At 41.4% G+C, this 13,811-nt stretch overlaps 1 long non-coding RNA gene across 2 annotated transcripts in view; it reads left to right on the forward strand.

Annotated features, from left to right (window-relative positions):
* LOC125453869 (uncharacterized) overlaps positions 1-13,551 on the forward strand; it is a 28,007-nt gene extending 14,456 nt beyond the window's left edge. The window contains exons 2-5 of one of the 2 annotated variants that reach the window (XR_007247878.2): positions 1,545-1,787; positions 2,445-2,714; positions 10,717-10,963; positions 11,709-13,551. This is a non-coding gene — a long non-coding RNA (uncharacterized LOC125453869). The remainder of the gene's footprint in view (positions 1-1,544; positions 1,788-2,444; positions 2,715-10,716; positions 10,964-11,708) is intronic. The other variant, XR_007247880.2, reaches the window with a different exon arrangement.
* Positions 13,552-13,811: the final 260 nt, after the last annotated feature.

Raw genomic sequence — 13,811 nt, forward strand, 5'->3', positions numbered from 1 at the left:
GTTTGTGGAGGGCTGCATAATTCGGTGCGGGGTGCTGTCAGTGTGGGAGTACAATATCATGGGAGCAATACTTGGAATGCAAAGTTTGGGCAGGGGCACAAAACTTGGATGTGCAATATTTGGGGTAGGGTGCAAATTTTTGGGCAATACAGCAAAGTAGTTAGTTTTCTGTAATTGGAGTTGGGTGAAGACGTGATTGGATGCCACATGAGGCAGAGCCTAACTTTTGGGGAAAAATTGTGGGGGCTGCAAGCAGGAACAATATCGGGTGTATAAAACTGGAGGGTTGGCAAATATTAGTGGGCACAAAACTGGAGTTAAAATTGGGGTTGCAAAATATCAGGACGGGGCACAAAGCATGAGGTGGGCATAATATTTGGATAAGAGCAAAAATTTGGGAGGTGCGCATCAATTTTGGGGGTTGCAGTATCTGTGTGGGGACACAGCTTTGGGGTGGCATAATGGGGTGACCTTTCTTTGGAGGTGATGGAAAACATGGAGTTGTGGGTACACAGTGGACCCACAGCATCCGCTGTATCCGGTGTGGCATCCTCTACATTGGGGAAACCAAGCGGAGGCTTGGGGGCCGCTTTGCAGAACACCTCTGCTCAGTTCGCAATAAACAACTGCACCTCCCAGTCGCGAACCATTTTAACTCCCCTCCCATTCCTTACACGACATGTCTATCATGGGCCTCCTGCAGTGCCCCATTGATGCCACCCGAAGCTTGCAGGAACAGCAACTCATATTCCGCTTGGGAACCCTGCAGCCCAATGGTATCAATGTGGACTTCACAAGCTTCAAAATCTCCCCCTCCCCCACTGCATCCCAAAACCAGCCCAGTTTGTCCCCGCCTCCCTAACCTGTTCCTCCTCTCACCTATCCCCTCCTCCCACCTCAAGCCGCACCTCCATTTCCCACCTACCAACCTCATCCCACCTTGACCTGTCCGTCCTCCCCTGACTGACCTATCCACTCCCCACTTCCCCACCTATACTCTGTCTCCACCTATTTTCTCCTCTATCCATCTTCGGTCCACCTCCCCTTCTCTCCCTATTTATTTCAGAACCCTCTCCCCATCCCCCTCTCTGATGAAGGGTCTAGGCCCGGAGCATCAGCTTTTGTGCTCCTGAGATGCTGCTTGGCCTGCTGTGTTCATTCAGCTTCACACTTTGTTGTCCATTTTACAAGCGAACGGTGATTACACAGTCCTGTTGTACCAATTAGTCCAAGTTTAGTGTGCAAATGAGGTTTAGCTTATTAAGCAGATCGACCCTGACGCTGTTCCAAGGGACAATATGTGTCTGTGTGTATCTCTATATCGATTTTGTTTTTTTTTGTGAATGTCCGTATCTTTCTGTGTCAGCCTCTGTATGTGCAGGTGCCTATGAATGCGGTATTGTACCTTTGTGTGTACAGCTCTGCCCGCATTGGAACACAATTTCAATGAATGAATGAATTAAAATGTGATGAATCAAAACCACAGTCTCTCTCTCTCTCACTCTCTCTCCCTCGTGCTCTCTGTGTCTCTCTGTCTCTTCTAGTCTAACCCTCTGGTGTTTATGGCGATACAATGCCACCCTCTGTTGGCCTCCCAATGTCATATTGCAAGCAACGTATATTCCCTGATTTCACTACTTTGCCTTCCTGGTCCTCCGGCGGATGGATCAATCAAAGTTTTATTAAAAACAACAACAACGGATGCCTGCCCTGCAATCACTGGTGAAATCGCTGATGTCTCAGCAGGTGGAATTACTGACTAAATCCCTTTCCCACAAAGGGAGCAGGTAACAACTTCTCACTATTGTGTATTCATTGGTGTCTCAGAAGGTTGTTTGAATGGATGAATCGTTTCCCACGCCTGGTCCAAGTTGGCCTTTCCCCAGTGTGAATGTGCTGGTGTGTCAGCACTTCACGCCTGCTTTTCAAGCTGTTCTCACAATGTGGACTTTTGAAGGGTCTCTCGTCAGTGTGAACTATTTGGTGTGCCTGAAGGTTCTTTAACAGAGAGAGAATGCCTTGCTAAACTCAGCAGGGATTGGCCTCTCCCCAGTGTGGACTTGCTGGTGTCTCCGCAGGTTGGATGAATCACCTAATCCAGTCTCTCACTCTGAACAGATGACTGGCCTCTCCCCGGTGTGACTGCGTCAATGAGTTTCCAGCAGGGATGGGCATCTGAATCCCATCCCACAGTCCACACATTTCAATGGTTTCTCTGCGGTGCAGGTGTCCTCATGTCTCTCCATATTTAATGATCAGCTGATTCCTTGCCCATGCACAGAACAGGGATATAATTTCTCCCCGATGTGAATGGTTTTGATGTTGTTCAGACTATGTAACTAGTTCAACACTTGTCCACAGTCAGTTCACTGGATCACTTAACTTGGGTGGATGTGTTCAGGTGCATTGCCACTAACATTGATGTTTGAAATCTTTTCCCACAGCCAAATGTTTATAACCCAATGGTTTCCAAGTCCTGATGAACTGACTTGCTTTCAGATCTTGATGGGATATTTATTTGGAATTCTTGGCAATAAGTCATCACTCAACATAATGTCCCAAGTTCTATATCCAAACGTCTGAGCAATGAAGGCAAGTGTACCAAACACCTTCTTACCCAGCTGGTCTACATGTGTTGCAAACCTCAAAGAATTATGAGCCTGAAGCCCGAGGTCTCTCTGTTCTACACTACCCAAGGCCCGACTCTTAGTTGTGTAAGTCCTGGCCTTGTTTGTTTTGTCAAAACGCAATACTGCGCATTTATCCAAATTAGACACCATCTGCCATTCCTCAGCCCATTGACCCAATAGATCAAGATGGGTTTGTGACCCTGATTGCCAACTTCACTGTCCCATTATGCCACCTATTTTGGTGTTATCTGCAAATTTACTAACCATGCCTTCTATATTCACATCTAAATCCTTTATATAAATTTATATAAATGTCAAACAAAATGGACCCAGAACTGATCCCTGTGGAGCACCACTGATAACAGGCCTCCAGTCTGAAAAATACTCTATCTATCTCTATCACCAGTCCCTGTCTCCTGTCATTCAGCCAATTTTATATCCAACTGACAAGCTCAACCTGAATCCCGTACAATCTAAATTTGCTAATTAGTTGACCATGTGGAACCTTGTCAAAGGCTTTACTGAAGTCAAAGTAAACAGCGTCTACCACTCTGCCCTCAACAATCTTCTTTGTTACATCCTCAAAAAACTCAATTATGTTTGTGAGACAAGATCTCCTCCCGCATAAAACCATGCTGATTATCCCTAATCATTCTTTGCCTCTCCAAATGGGTTTAAATCCTTTCTTTCACAATTACCTGCAACTACTTACACACCACCAAAGTCATATTCATGGGTCATATTCATGGGTCTATAGTTCCCAAGGTACTCCTTACGTCCCTTAAACAAAGGCAAAACATTAGCCACTCTCCATTCATCTGGTACCTCACCTGTAGTTATAGATGATATGAATATTTCCGCAAGACGCCCCACATTTTCTCTTTAACTTCCCTCACATGATAGGATGCACTAGAGCAGGTCCTGGAGATTGAGTCGTAGAGTAATTAAGCATGGAATGAGGCCCTTTGGCCCAAACTGGCCCATGGTGCCCACTCAACAATTACCCAAATTTGGTCCATGACCCTCAAAACCTTTCCCATCCATATACCTAGACATTTTTTTTTAAATGTTGCTATTGTATCTCAATCACTTTGTCTAGAAACCCATTCCACATGTGCACCACTCTCTGCATGAAGAAGTTGCCCCTCAGGCCCTTCTTAAATCTGTCCCCTCTCACCTTAAAACTATACCATCTAGTTTTCAATTCCCCATCTCTGGAGGGGAAAAAAAACTATATGCATTCATCCTATCTATGCCCCTTATGATTTTATACACCTTAGTAAGGTCACCCCTCATTCTACTACACTCTAAGGAAAGTCCTATCCCAGCCAACCTCTCTGTATAACTCATGCCAAGTTGTCCTAGCAACATCCTCGTAAATCTTCTTTGCACACTTTCCAGCTTAATTATGCCTTTTGTATGACAGGGTGACCAAAACTGTACACAGTACTCCAAATATGTCCTCACCAATGACTTGTACACCTATAAATGTCCTGTACTTAATGTCTTGAACAATGAAGGCCCACATGTGAAAAGCATTCTTCAACATTGTGTCTACCTGTGATGCTGGTTTCAACAAGCACTATAGTTGCAATCTGAGGGCCCTCTGTTCCACAACACACCTCAGGACCTTACCATTAACTGTATAAGTCCTACCTTGGTTCGACTTTCCAAAGTGCAACACCTCACATTTGACTGTATTGATTTGCATTTGCCAATCCTCAGCCCAGTTCCCCATATGATCAAGATCCCTCTGTAATTTTTGATAACCTTCCTTACTATCAACAATACCTCCTAATTTTGCATCATCCATAAGTTTACTAATCATGCCTTAGACATTCACATCCGGATCATTTATGTAAATAACAAAAGTCCCAGCACCAACCCCTGTGGCATACCCCAAGTCACAGGCCTCCAGTCTGAGAAAGAACCTTCAACCATTTTGTCTGCTTCCTACCATTGAGTCAATTTTGAATCCAATTAGCTAACTCTCTTGGGATCCCAGACAACCTAACCTTCATGACTAGTTTGCCGTGCAGGACCTTGTCAAAGGCCTTACTAAAGTCTATATAGACAACATCCACTGCCCTACCCTCATCTATCCTCTAGATTACCTCACAGCAAAAACTCCAGGAGATTGGTCAGACATGATTTCCTGCGCATAAATTCATGCTGACTATTCCTAATCAGACCTTGACTATCCAGATGATGGTTAATCCTCTCACTCAGAATCCTCTCCAATAACTTGCCTACCACTGATGTCAGGTTCAGTGGCCTGTAATTCTGTAGCTTGTCTTTGCTGCCTTTCTTAAACAATGGAACAACTTTAGCCACCCTCCAGCTTCCAGAACTTCACCAATGGCTAAAGATGAAGCAAAAATCTCTGCAAAAGCCTCTGCAATTTCTTCCCCAGCCTGCCACAATGTTCAAAGATGGACTTGATCAGGCCCAGAGGATTTATCCAAGTTATTATTGCGCTTAGAGGCTACAAAAGCCTCCTCTCTGGTAATACGTGTGTGATCCAAACCACCTCCACCTGTTTCGCATATTTTCTTCACATCCAAGATTCTCTCCTCAGCAAAAAGTGAGGAGAAATATTCATTAAAAATCTCCTCCATCTCCTGTGCAGCCACAGGATATCTATTTTTATATTTTGAAGGTGTCCTTGTCAACTGTTTTCAAAACATAGTATTTCTTTCTCTGAATTCTCTTGCCTCTTCTTTCTCTTCTGTAAAAACTGATGCAAAATATTCCTTTACGATCTCTCTTAAATCCTGAGGTCCAACACAAAGATGACCTTTTTATCTTTGCGGGGCCCTGCTTACGTTCTTGTTGCTCTCTTGCTCCTACTGCACTCGTAGAATCTCTTTGCATTATCCTTAACCTTATCTATTGAGATAATTTCATATCCCTTATTTTCCTTCATGAACTCATGCTTAAGAATGTGCTCAACATTGTTTTTACTGTTCAAAAGATTCATTTGAACCCAGTTGTTTATATCTAATATATGATTATTTAAGTTTTAGCCAGGAATAAGAAATATTTTTCATCCATTGTTCTGTAATCCTATCAGCCTTACCTTGCACTCTAACAGGAATATAATGACTCTGAGCTCCTTTATCATACTTTTGAAAGCCTCCCAATTATCAGACATCCCTCTGCCTGCAATCTATTCCAATCAACTTTTGAAAGTTCATGTCTCATATGATTACAATTTGCCTTACTCCAATTAAACACTAACTTTTGTGGAAGGCATATCCTTTTCCATAACTGTTCTCAAGAGATAGAGTTGTTATCACAAGGCGCAAAGTGTTCATCTGCTGTCAATTCAGTCCTTTGCTGTGCCTTATTAACCAAGAGAAGCTCAAGTTTTATCTTTTTCTTTAGTAGAAACATTAACTTATTGATAAAGAAAATTTTCTTGAACACTTTTAACGATTACTCACCATTTAATCATTTAACACTAAAGCAGTCCCAGTCAATGTTTGGCAAATTAAAATCACTGACTATCACAACTTTATGATTCTTACATATACCTGAGATCTCTCCTCTCATTTGTTCCTTAATTTCCCTCTGACTATAGGGGGCCGATAGTACAATCCCATTAGATGATCGTTTCTTTCTTATTTCTAATTTCAAATTATATGTTTCAACTGGATGATTTTTTTTCAGAAATACTTCTTCTAGTTACAGCAGTAGTGTTTTCCTTAATAAAAAATGCCACCCCCTTTTTATGCTTCCCATAGCTTCTGAAATGTGGAACATTAGTATGGGGCAAAAAATCTTAGTGGTGCATAATATAGGAAAATGTGAAATCATTCACTTTAGCAGGAAGAATAAATAACAGCACAATATTTCTTAAATGGTGAATGACTGCAGAATGCTGAGCTGCAGAGGGATTTATGGCTTATAAAGTATGAGTTATAAAGTTAGTATGCTGATATATCATATTCTCATAGGGTTATATAGCATGGAAACAGACTCATCGGTCCAAATAGTCTGTGCCAACCATGTTCCCAACCAAACTGGTCCCGTTTTCCTGAGCTTGGCCCATAGCTCTTCAAACTGTTCGAATTCATGTTCTTATCCAAGTGCCTTTTAAAGATTGTAACTAAATCTGTATCCACCGCTGCCTCCAGCAATTCATTCCACATACTGAGCACTCTGTATGTTTAAAAAAAATGTTGTCTCTCATGTTTATTTTAAATCTTTCTCTTTTCACCTTAAAAATATGTCCCCTAGTTTTGAACTCACCCACCTGAGTAAAAAGACCTTTGCAATTCACCTTATCTGTGCCTCTTGTAATTTTATAAACCTCTATATAATAACCCATCAAACTCCTACCTTCCAATGAAAGATGTCCCAGCCTCTCCAGCCTGTTTTTCTAACTCAAACACGCCATTCCCAAAAATATCCTGCTTTTTTTTTCCTGTACCCACTCTACTTTAATAATACCCTTCCTATAACAGGTCAACCAGAATAGAGCTCTGTTGTCCAGTAGAGGACTCACCAACATCCTTTACAACCTCAACATGATGTCATAACTCCTGTACTCAAAGGCCTGAGCAATGAAGACAAGTGTACTAAATGATTTCTTAATTGCCTTGTCTACCTGTGAGGCAAATTTAAAAGAATGATGTACCTGAAACTGAGGTTTCTGTGTTTCACAGCACTATGTGAGGCTCTAACATTAATTATATTAATCCTTCCATTGTGAAGTGTTGCATTTTGGTAAAACAAAACATGTATCCAAATAAAATTCATTCTACTTCTCAGCCCATTGACCCAATTGATCAAGATCTCCCTATAATCCAGAAAGCCAATAGGCTGCATCCTTTCTGTTTGCAGTAACTAAACATCAATGTAAGTATGTTCTGTTTCAATTGAAAAGGAAAGTGGTGAGACCAAATCTCAAATACCATGTGCCTGTTTTGCTCTTCTGAACATTCGTTCAAAGTGGTTGAGAGGAGGTTTACTAGTTTGAAACCTGTAATAAGTAGATTGTCTAAGGAGGATTGGTGGGGCAGGCTAAAAGAATAAAGGCATAGGCTAGAACTGCTGATTAAAACAGGAAAGTAATATGTTGTGAGCCAGGATATAGGGTGTGGTGAAGTAGAATCTGAATGAGTTGAGCTTCGAAATACCAATGGACAGAAAATGACATTAGTGTTGTATATAGACCCTAAGCTGCACCAATATTTGGGGAAGTCATTAAAATAGAATTTAGAGATGCAGGGAATAAAGTTATGGCTGACTTCAACCTACATATAAATTGAGCAAACCACATCAGTAGCAGTATGATAAAGGAGGAATTCTTAGTGTGTATCTGGTACAATTTTATGAATTAATACATGAAGAAGTATTGGGTAACAGAGAAAGGAATAATCAACAATCAAGTTGAGCGTAGGCCCTTAAGGAACATTGACCATAATAGGATAGAATTCTTCATGAAAATGGAAAGTGATATTATTTTTTCAGGAATTATGGTACTGTAATTAACTGATAGAAGTTATAATATATGAGGCATGAGCTAGTTGTGATAAATTGTGGATCAGTATTTAATTGGGTGATGGGAGATGGGTAATGGAAAACATTGAGAGGGTGTAGACAAGCTGCGAAAGTTATTCATCCCAGTTTGGCATAAGCACAAACTGTGGCAGAGAAAGGGAAATGAACGCGTATTAAATTTAAGGGCAATAGCATACAAATTAGCTCAATAAAACAACAGACTGAGGACTGGGAACAGTTTAGATTTCAGCAGGGAGAGATAGAGATTTAGCAAGAGGGAAAAAATAGAATATGAGACTATGCTTGGAGGGACTACACAACCAATAGCATTTTCAAAATTCAGCCACAGGATGTGGGCATTGCTGACTTGGCTAGAATTTATAGCCTATCCATGATTGTCCAGAGGGCTGTCAAGAGTCAATTGCATTGTTATGGGGCTGGAGTCACACACAGGGCCAAACTGGGTAAGGATACAGTTTCATCCCCTCAAGGACATTAGTGAGTCAGATGTATTTTTCCTGATGTTCAGCAATGATTTTGTGGTCATCACGAAACTCTTACTTGATTGTAAAAGATTAGTCAATCAGAATGTAGACTCTCTTTACAATCAAAAGTAGGGAATTTATAATGGAGTACAAAGTGATGGCAAACTAATTAAATATGTCCTAGATTTTCAAAAAGAAGGACATAAATGAAGTCCCAAAGTTAAGGAGATCACAGGGTCTAATGGGAAGGTGGGATTTTTAAAAATCAGTACTAATAGGAAAATGATATTTAGAAAACTAATGGGTAAACAGGCAGATAAAATCCCAGAGATAGGTAACTTTCACCCCAGAGTACCTCAGGAAGTGGCCCGAGGAATAGCAGATGCGCTAGTGGTTATCTTCCAAAATTCTTCCGACTCTCAAAGAGTTCCTCTGGATTGAAGGGTAGCTGATGTAATCCTGGTATTTAAGAAGCAAATCAGAGAAAACAGGGAATTTGCATAACATTGATCATGGGAAAAAATATTGGGGCCCACTCTCTAAAAGATGGAATAACAGAGTACTTGACAGATAGTGATGAGATCAAACAAGTGAGCAGAGCCATTTATTTTTGTGCTGTAGAACTTGGAGTCTCCATGTTGGGTACCAATTCCCTTCAAGCCATTCCCTACCCTAATTTGGAAATCTATTGCTATTCCTTTGGTGTTGTTGGGTCAAAATCCTGAATTTCCTCCCTAACAGCATTCTGGGTTTACCTACAGCTCGTGGACTATGGAGGTTCAAGAAGGCACATCACTACTACTGTCTCAATGGCAAGTAAGGTCAGCCAGCAATTCCCACAGGAATTAAATAAAAATTATCAAGGCCAAATAGGAATGTGGAATTGAACCCTAAATAGCTTTGACTTTTTTGAGGTTTAAGAGGTAGAATGGACTACTTTGGGGTTCCTATTTCGTATGTCTTCTACTCCTTCTGTCAAAATGCATAATCTCACCAGGAATGGTGTATTCCCTGGAATTTAGAAGAATGAGGGCTGAATTGATTAAAATTTTCCAGAAATTAATTGACGCTGGTTGGGAGGATAGAGAGGAACTAATCCACTGAGTAGGTGAAGTGAGAACTGAAACACCCTCTTCACCCTCAGTAATCAGACATGGCTTGAGTTTATTTGTTTTCCAGCTAATTCAAACATGCAATTGAGGAACAAGAGTAGGCCATTGACCCTTCTGCAACTCAATAAGATCACTGCTGATCTGATTTTGACATCAACTCTACGTGGCTGCCTATCCCTGAACATTTTTCATCATCTTGGTCATCAAGAATCTGTGTGCTTTTGCCTTTTAAAAAAGAGTTCAAAGATTCTGAATCCACAGCCTTTTGATGAAGGGAATTACAAATATTGTCAACTGTCTGAGAGAAAAGAAATGTTCCTCATCATTTCAAATTGGCTAACCATTGCTTTTAAACAATGGCCCTCAGTTCTATATTCTCCCACAAGAGGGACCACCTGGTCAGGTACCCTCAAGATCTTTTATGTTTCAATTTAGTCTTCTCTTTCTTTTCTGAACTGCAGAGTGTAAAGGTTTAACATGTCTAGCCTTTCCTCTTAAAGTAATCCGCTTATTCCAGCTTTTCGTCCATTAAATCTTCTCCGAAATCCTTCCAATGAATTAACAACTTCTTTAAGTACGGTGACCAGAAGTGAACACAGTTCTCCAGATGCAAGTCTCACCAGTACAAAGGGGGACTGCATGTATCTGAAGTTGGTCCATGAATTCCCACTTGCTTACAGTAATGCTTTTTCAGCAAGCTTAGGTCATTTACGTTTATCCCAATTACAGACTGACACAGATTATGGTCAGACAGTTGTACAATTTGTATTGTTTAACAGACAGCATCATTGTGGTATCATTCAAACCTCCCACTCTGGCTCTGCAGAAATAATGACTGGCCATACAGCCAGTTTCTGCAGCCTGATTTGTCCTGTACTTTTCAACTTTTGACCTTTCATGGACACTCATGATCCAGGTGGGTTTTTATGACAATCCAGCAGCTTTTATTTCACTTTTAACTGCTTTAAATTTATTTTCCAGGGAATTGGGAAGGGAGAATTTACAGACAGGCAGCTCAACTCAAACATTAGATCAAGAGCTGCCAGTAACACTCAATTCTCAAGAGCTTTGAACATGGAAGGAAAAAACATCATTCACAGTGAAGAGAAAGCAGACACGTGGGCTGTGTGGACAAGCCTTCAGTCAATCATCCAGCCTGTCGAGACAGGGCGATAATAATGAAATCAAGCAGCACTTCCCTTGCAATATCATGGTCATGGATCTCGGGGTGAGTTAAGCAAGGGCCTCTCAGCTCCTGATCTCCTTACATTCTTGAGGCAAACATGGGCCAAACAGCTGAATTCCAAATGTGAGAGTGACTATCCTCTATCTTAAGGCTGTGTTTGACAAAGTATTATATCAAGGAATCACAGCAAAATGAGAGTCAATGGGAATCAGAAAATATTATTCTCCACTTGATAGTGGATTTTAGAAAAAAAAACTGCTGCTTCAGACCTGAGTAAATCGAAACAAGGTGAATTTATTCAAACTTGTACTACATATATGTGGAAGAGGTCCCTAAGTCTCCCTCAGAGACACTACCGCTTACAGGTTAAAACAGCATGTTAAGACATTTTCACGTCAGAATTGTATAAAAGAGATTGTGTCAGTCATTTACAACAAAGATAGAATGCTGTTACGTTTCTTACAAAGTTCTGAGTCCTCTAATTTCAACAGTCCTTCCACTTCCATGTTATCTTCAGAGCTTTTCTGACCCCGCCATCCAATCACAGCACGCCAACCTTCCCTTTATGGGTAATACTTACTGGCCTATCTTAAGCTATACGGATGGTCCCTGAGCCCTAAGTAACTGCTGACCGTTCACTGTTATGGATATGCTGTTAAACTTCCTGAACCCACAGTAACTGTGGCCTTAAATGGTTGTATTTGACTCTTAGCCCTATGCTGTACTACTCTTTCAAGCTTTTTGCCTACTTGTTCTGTGTTTTAATGTTCCATTCCTTTCCTTTTAGATTTCGCTTCTGCACTCTCCTGTACTCCTAATCCTACTTCACCCTGGTTGGATAACACTGAATACAGAGGAGGATGCTCGTGATTGTTGGAGGCCAACCACGCCAGCTGCAGGAGTTCCTCAGGGTTGGCTTGTAGCCCCAGCCACCTTCAGCTGTTTCATCAATGACCTTCCCTGCATTATAATGTCAGAAGTGGGAATATTTGCTGATGATTGCACAATGATTAGTACCATTTGTGCCTCCTCGGATACTGAAGCTGTAGATATCTAAATGCAGCATACCTGCATTTGTACCAACAAGTATCAACAAATAATGACCAAATCTGAGACATCAAAATATAACCATAACCCATTGACATTCAATGGTTTTATCTTTACTGAATTCCCCACTATCATCATTCTCGGTGCTAATATTGACGAGAAACTGAATTAGACCTGTCATCTCAATACTGTGCCTACAAAAGAAGGTCAGTGGAATGAGATCCTATGGTGATTATTTCAACTCATGACTCCCCAAAGCCTGTGCATCATCAGGAGTGTAACAGAACACTCTCCATTTGCTTGGATGGATGCAGCTCCAACAACACTCAAGAAACCTGCCACCATTCAGATCGATGCAGTCCACCTAAATGGTGCCCCATTCAGTGCCTCCAGCAATTAATTCCTTCACCACTGAGGTATAGTGGCAGCAGAGTGCACCATCTACAAGATGTTACTCACCTGCGCTCCTTTGACAGCACTTTCCAAGGATGCAAACTACCACCTGTAAGGAGAAGAGCAGAGAATGCATTGGAACACCGTCAATGCGCATACCATCCTGACTTGGAGGGGTTTCAGCAATGATCTCCATTTAAGGTTTTGGAGTAGATTTGTAGTTCGGTTTGTGGGTGTTGAGGTTGCTTGGCTCACCAAGCTGGTTTGTTGTTCTGCAGACATTTTGTTATCATGCTGGCTAACAGTGATCTCATTGAGTGATGCAACAGACCTGATGAGCCAAAATGCCACTTTCTGCCCTTCATCTTTTACGATGATGTGTTTTTTTTAAAGTTGATTAATGCAGTGACCAGACTTGTAGTGAGTCCTCTAGCTGTTCTTTAAACTGGTGTTTGCTAAGGCTGTAGCATTATCTCCCTGACCTTGTATTCCAGACTGTGGTCAAGAACAGAAAGGATCCCAAAACATTGTTGACCACCTGATCTCCCCACCCAACCACCTTTGGGGATCTGTGAATATCCACTTCGAGGTCTCGTTCTTCCTCTTCACCACTCAGTATCATTGTTCACCCTCCATTAATTCCTTATTATTCACTTCTCTGGGTTGAATTCCATTCTTCATGAACAACGACATGGCCAATTGTTGCACATCATCTGCAAACTTCTAAATTCTGCCTCCTTCACGTGGCTTTTATCATTATCTACATCAGAAAATAATGGGGAAAAAAATTCTGAAGAGGAGTCTAGACCCGAAACTTCAGCTTTCCTGCTCCTTTGATGCTGCCTGGCCTGCTGTGTTCATCCAGCTCTACACCTTTGTTATATCAGGCTTACATTCAAGATGCTATTCGGTGAATTTAAACTCCAGCAGCTGCTGTGTCTTAGTCCCTGGGGATTACAAGGAGCTAAATCACTGTAACACTGCTATCTTCCTGCTGCATTGCTCCATCTTACGGAACAACTATCACTGTTCAGATCATCCCACAGTGAGAGAGAACAGGGGAGGCCATTTGCATGATCATGCCAGTTCCTGGTAAGAAAGAGATTGAGTGAAACAGAAAAGAATTGGCTAGTGCGTGTTTACAGCATTTACTGTGTGCGTCCGTGTCGCAATAAACATGGTTTACCACAGATTTAAGTATTTACTTGGCACAAGAAGCTAATGGAGAGACAATGTGAGCAAAACTAGCCGCTACTACCATAACAAATACCACTTCATTGATGTATATAACAGAGGATGGTTTTGAATCCATCAACCTTTGGGTTATGGATCCAGCATACTCCTGCTGCACCACTTTGTGTGATCTGCTAGCTAACCTGCTAGCAAGTGAAATAAGTTTTAAATTCCTTCTTGCTTTTGCAGAGTAGCACACTTGTTGGCACCCACCCCA

Source organism: Stegostoma tigrinum, chromosome 7 (genome assembly GCF_030684315.1).
Source record: "Stegostoma tigrinum isolate sSteTig4 chromosome 7, sSteTig4.hap1, whole genome shotgun sequence".
Lineage (NCBI taxonomy): Eukaryota > Metazoa > Chordata > Chondrichthyes > Orectolobiformes > Stegostomatidae > Stegostoma > Stegostoma tigrinum.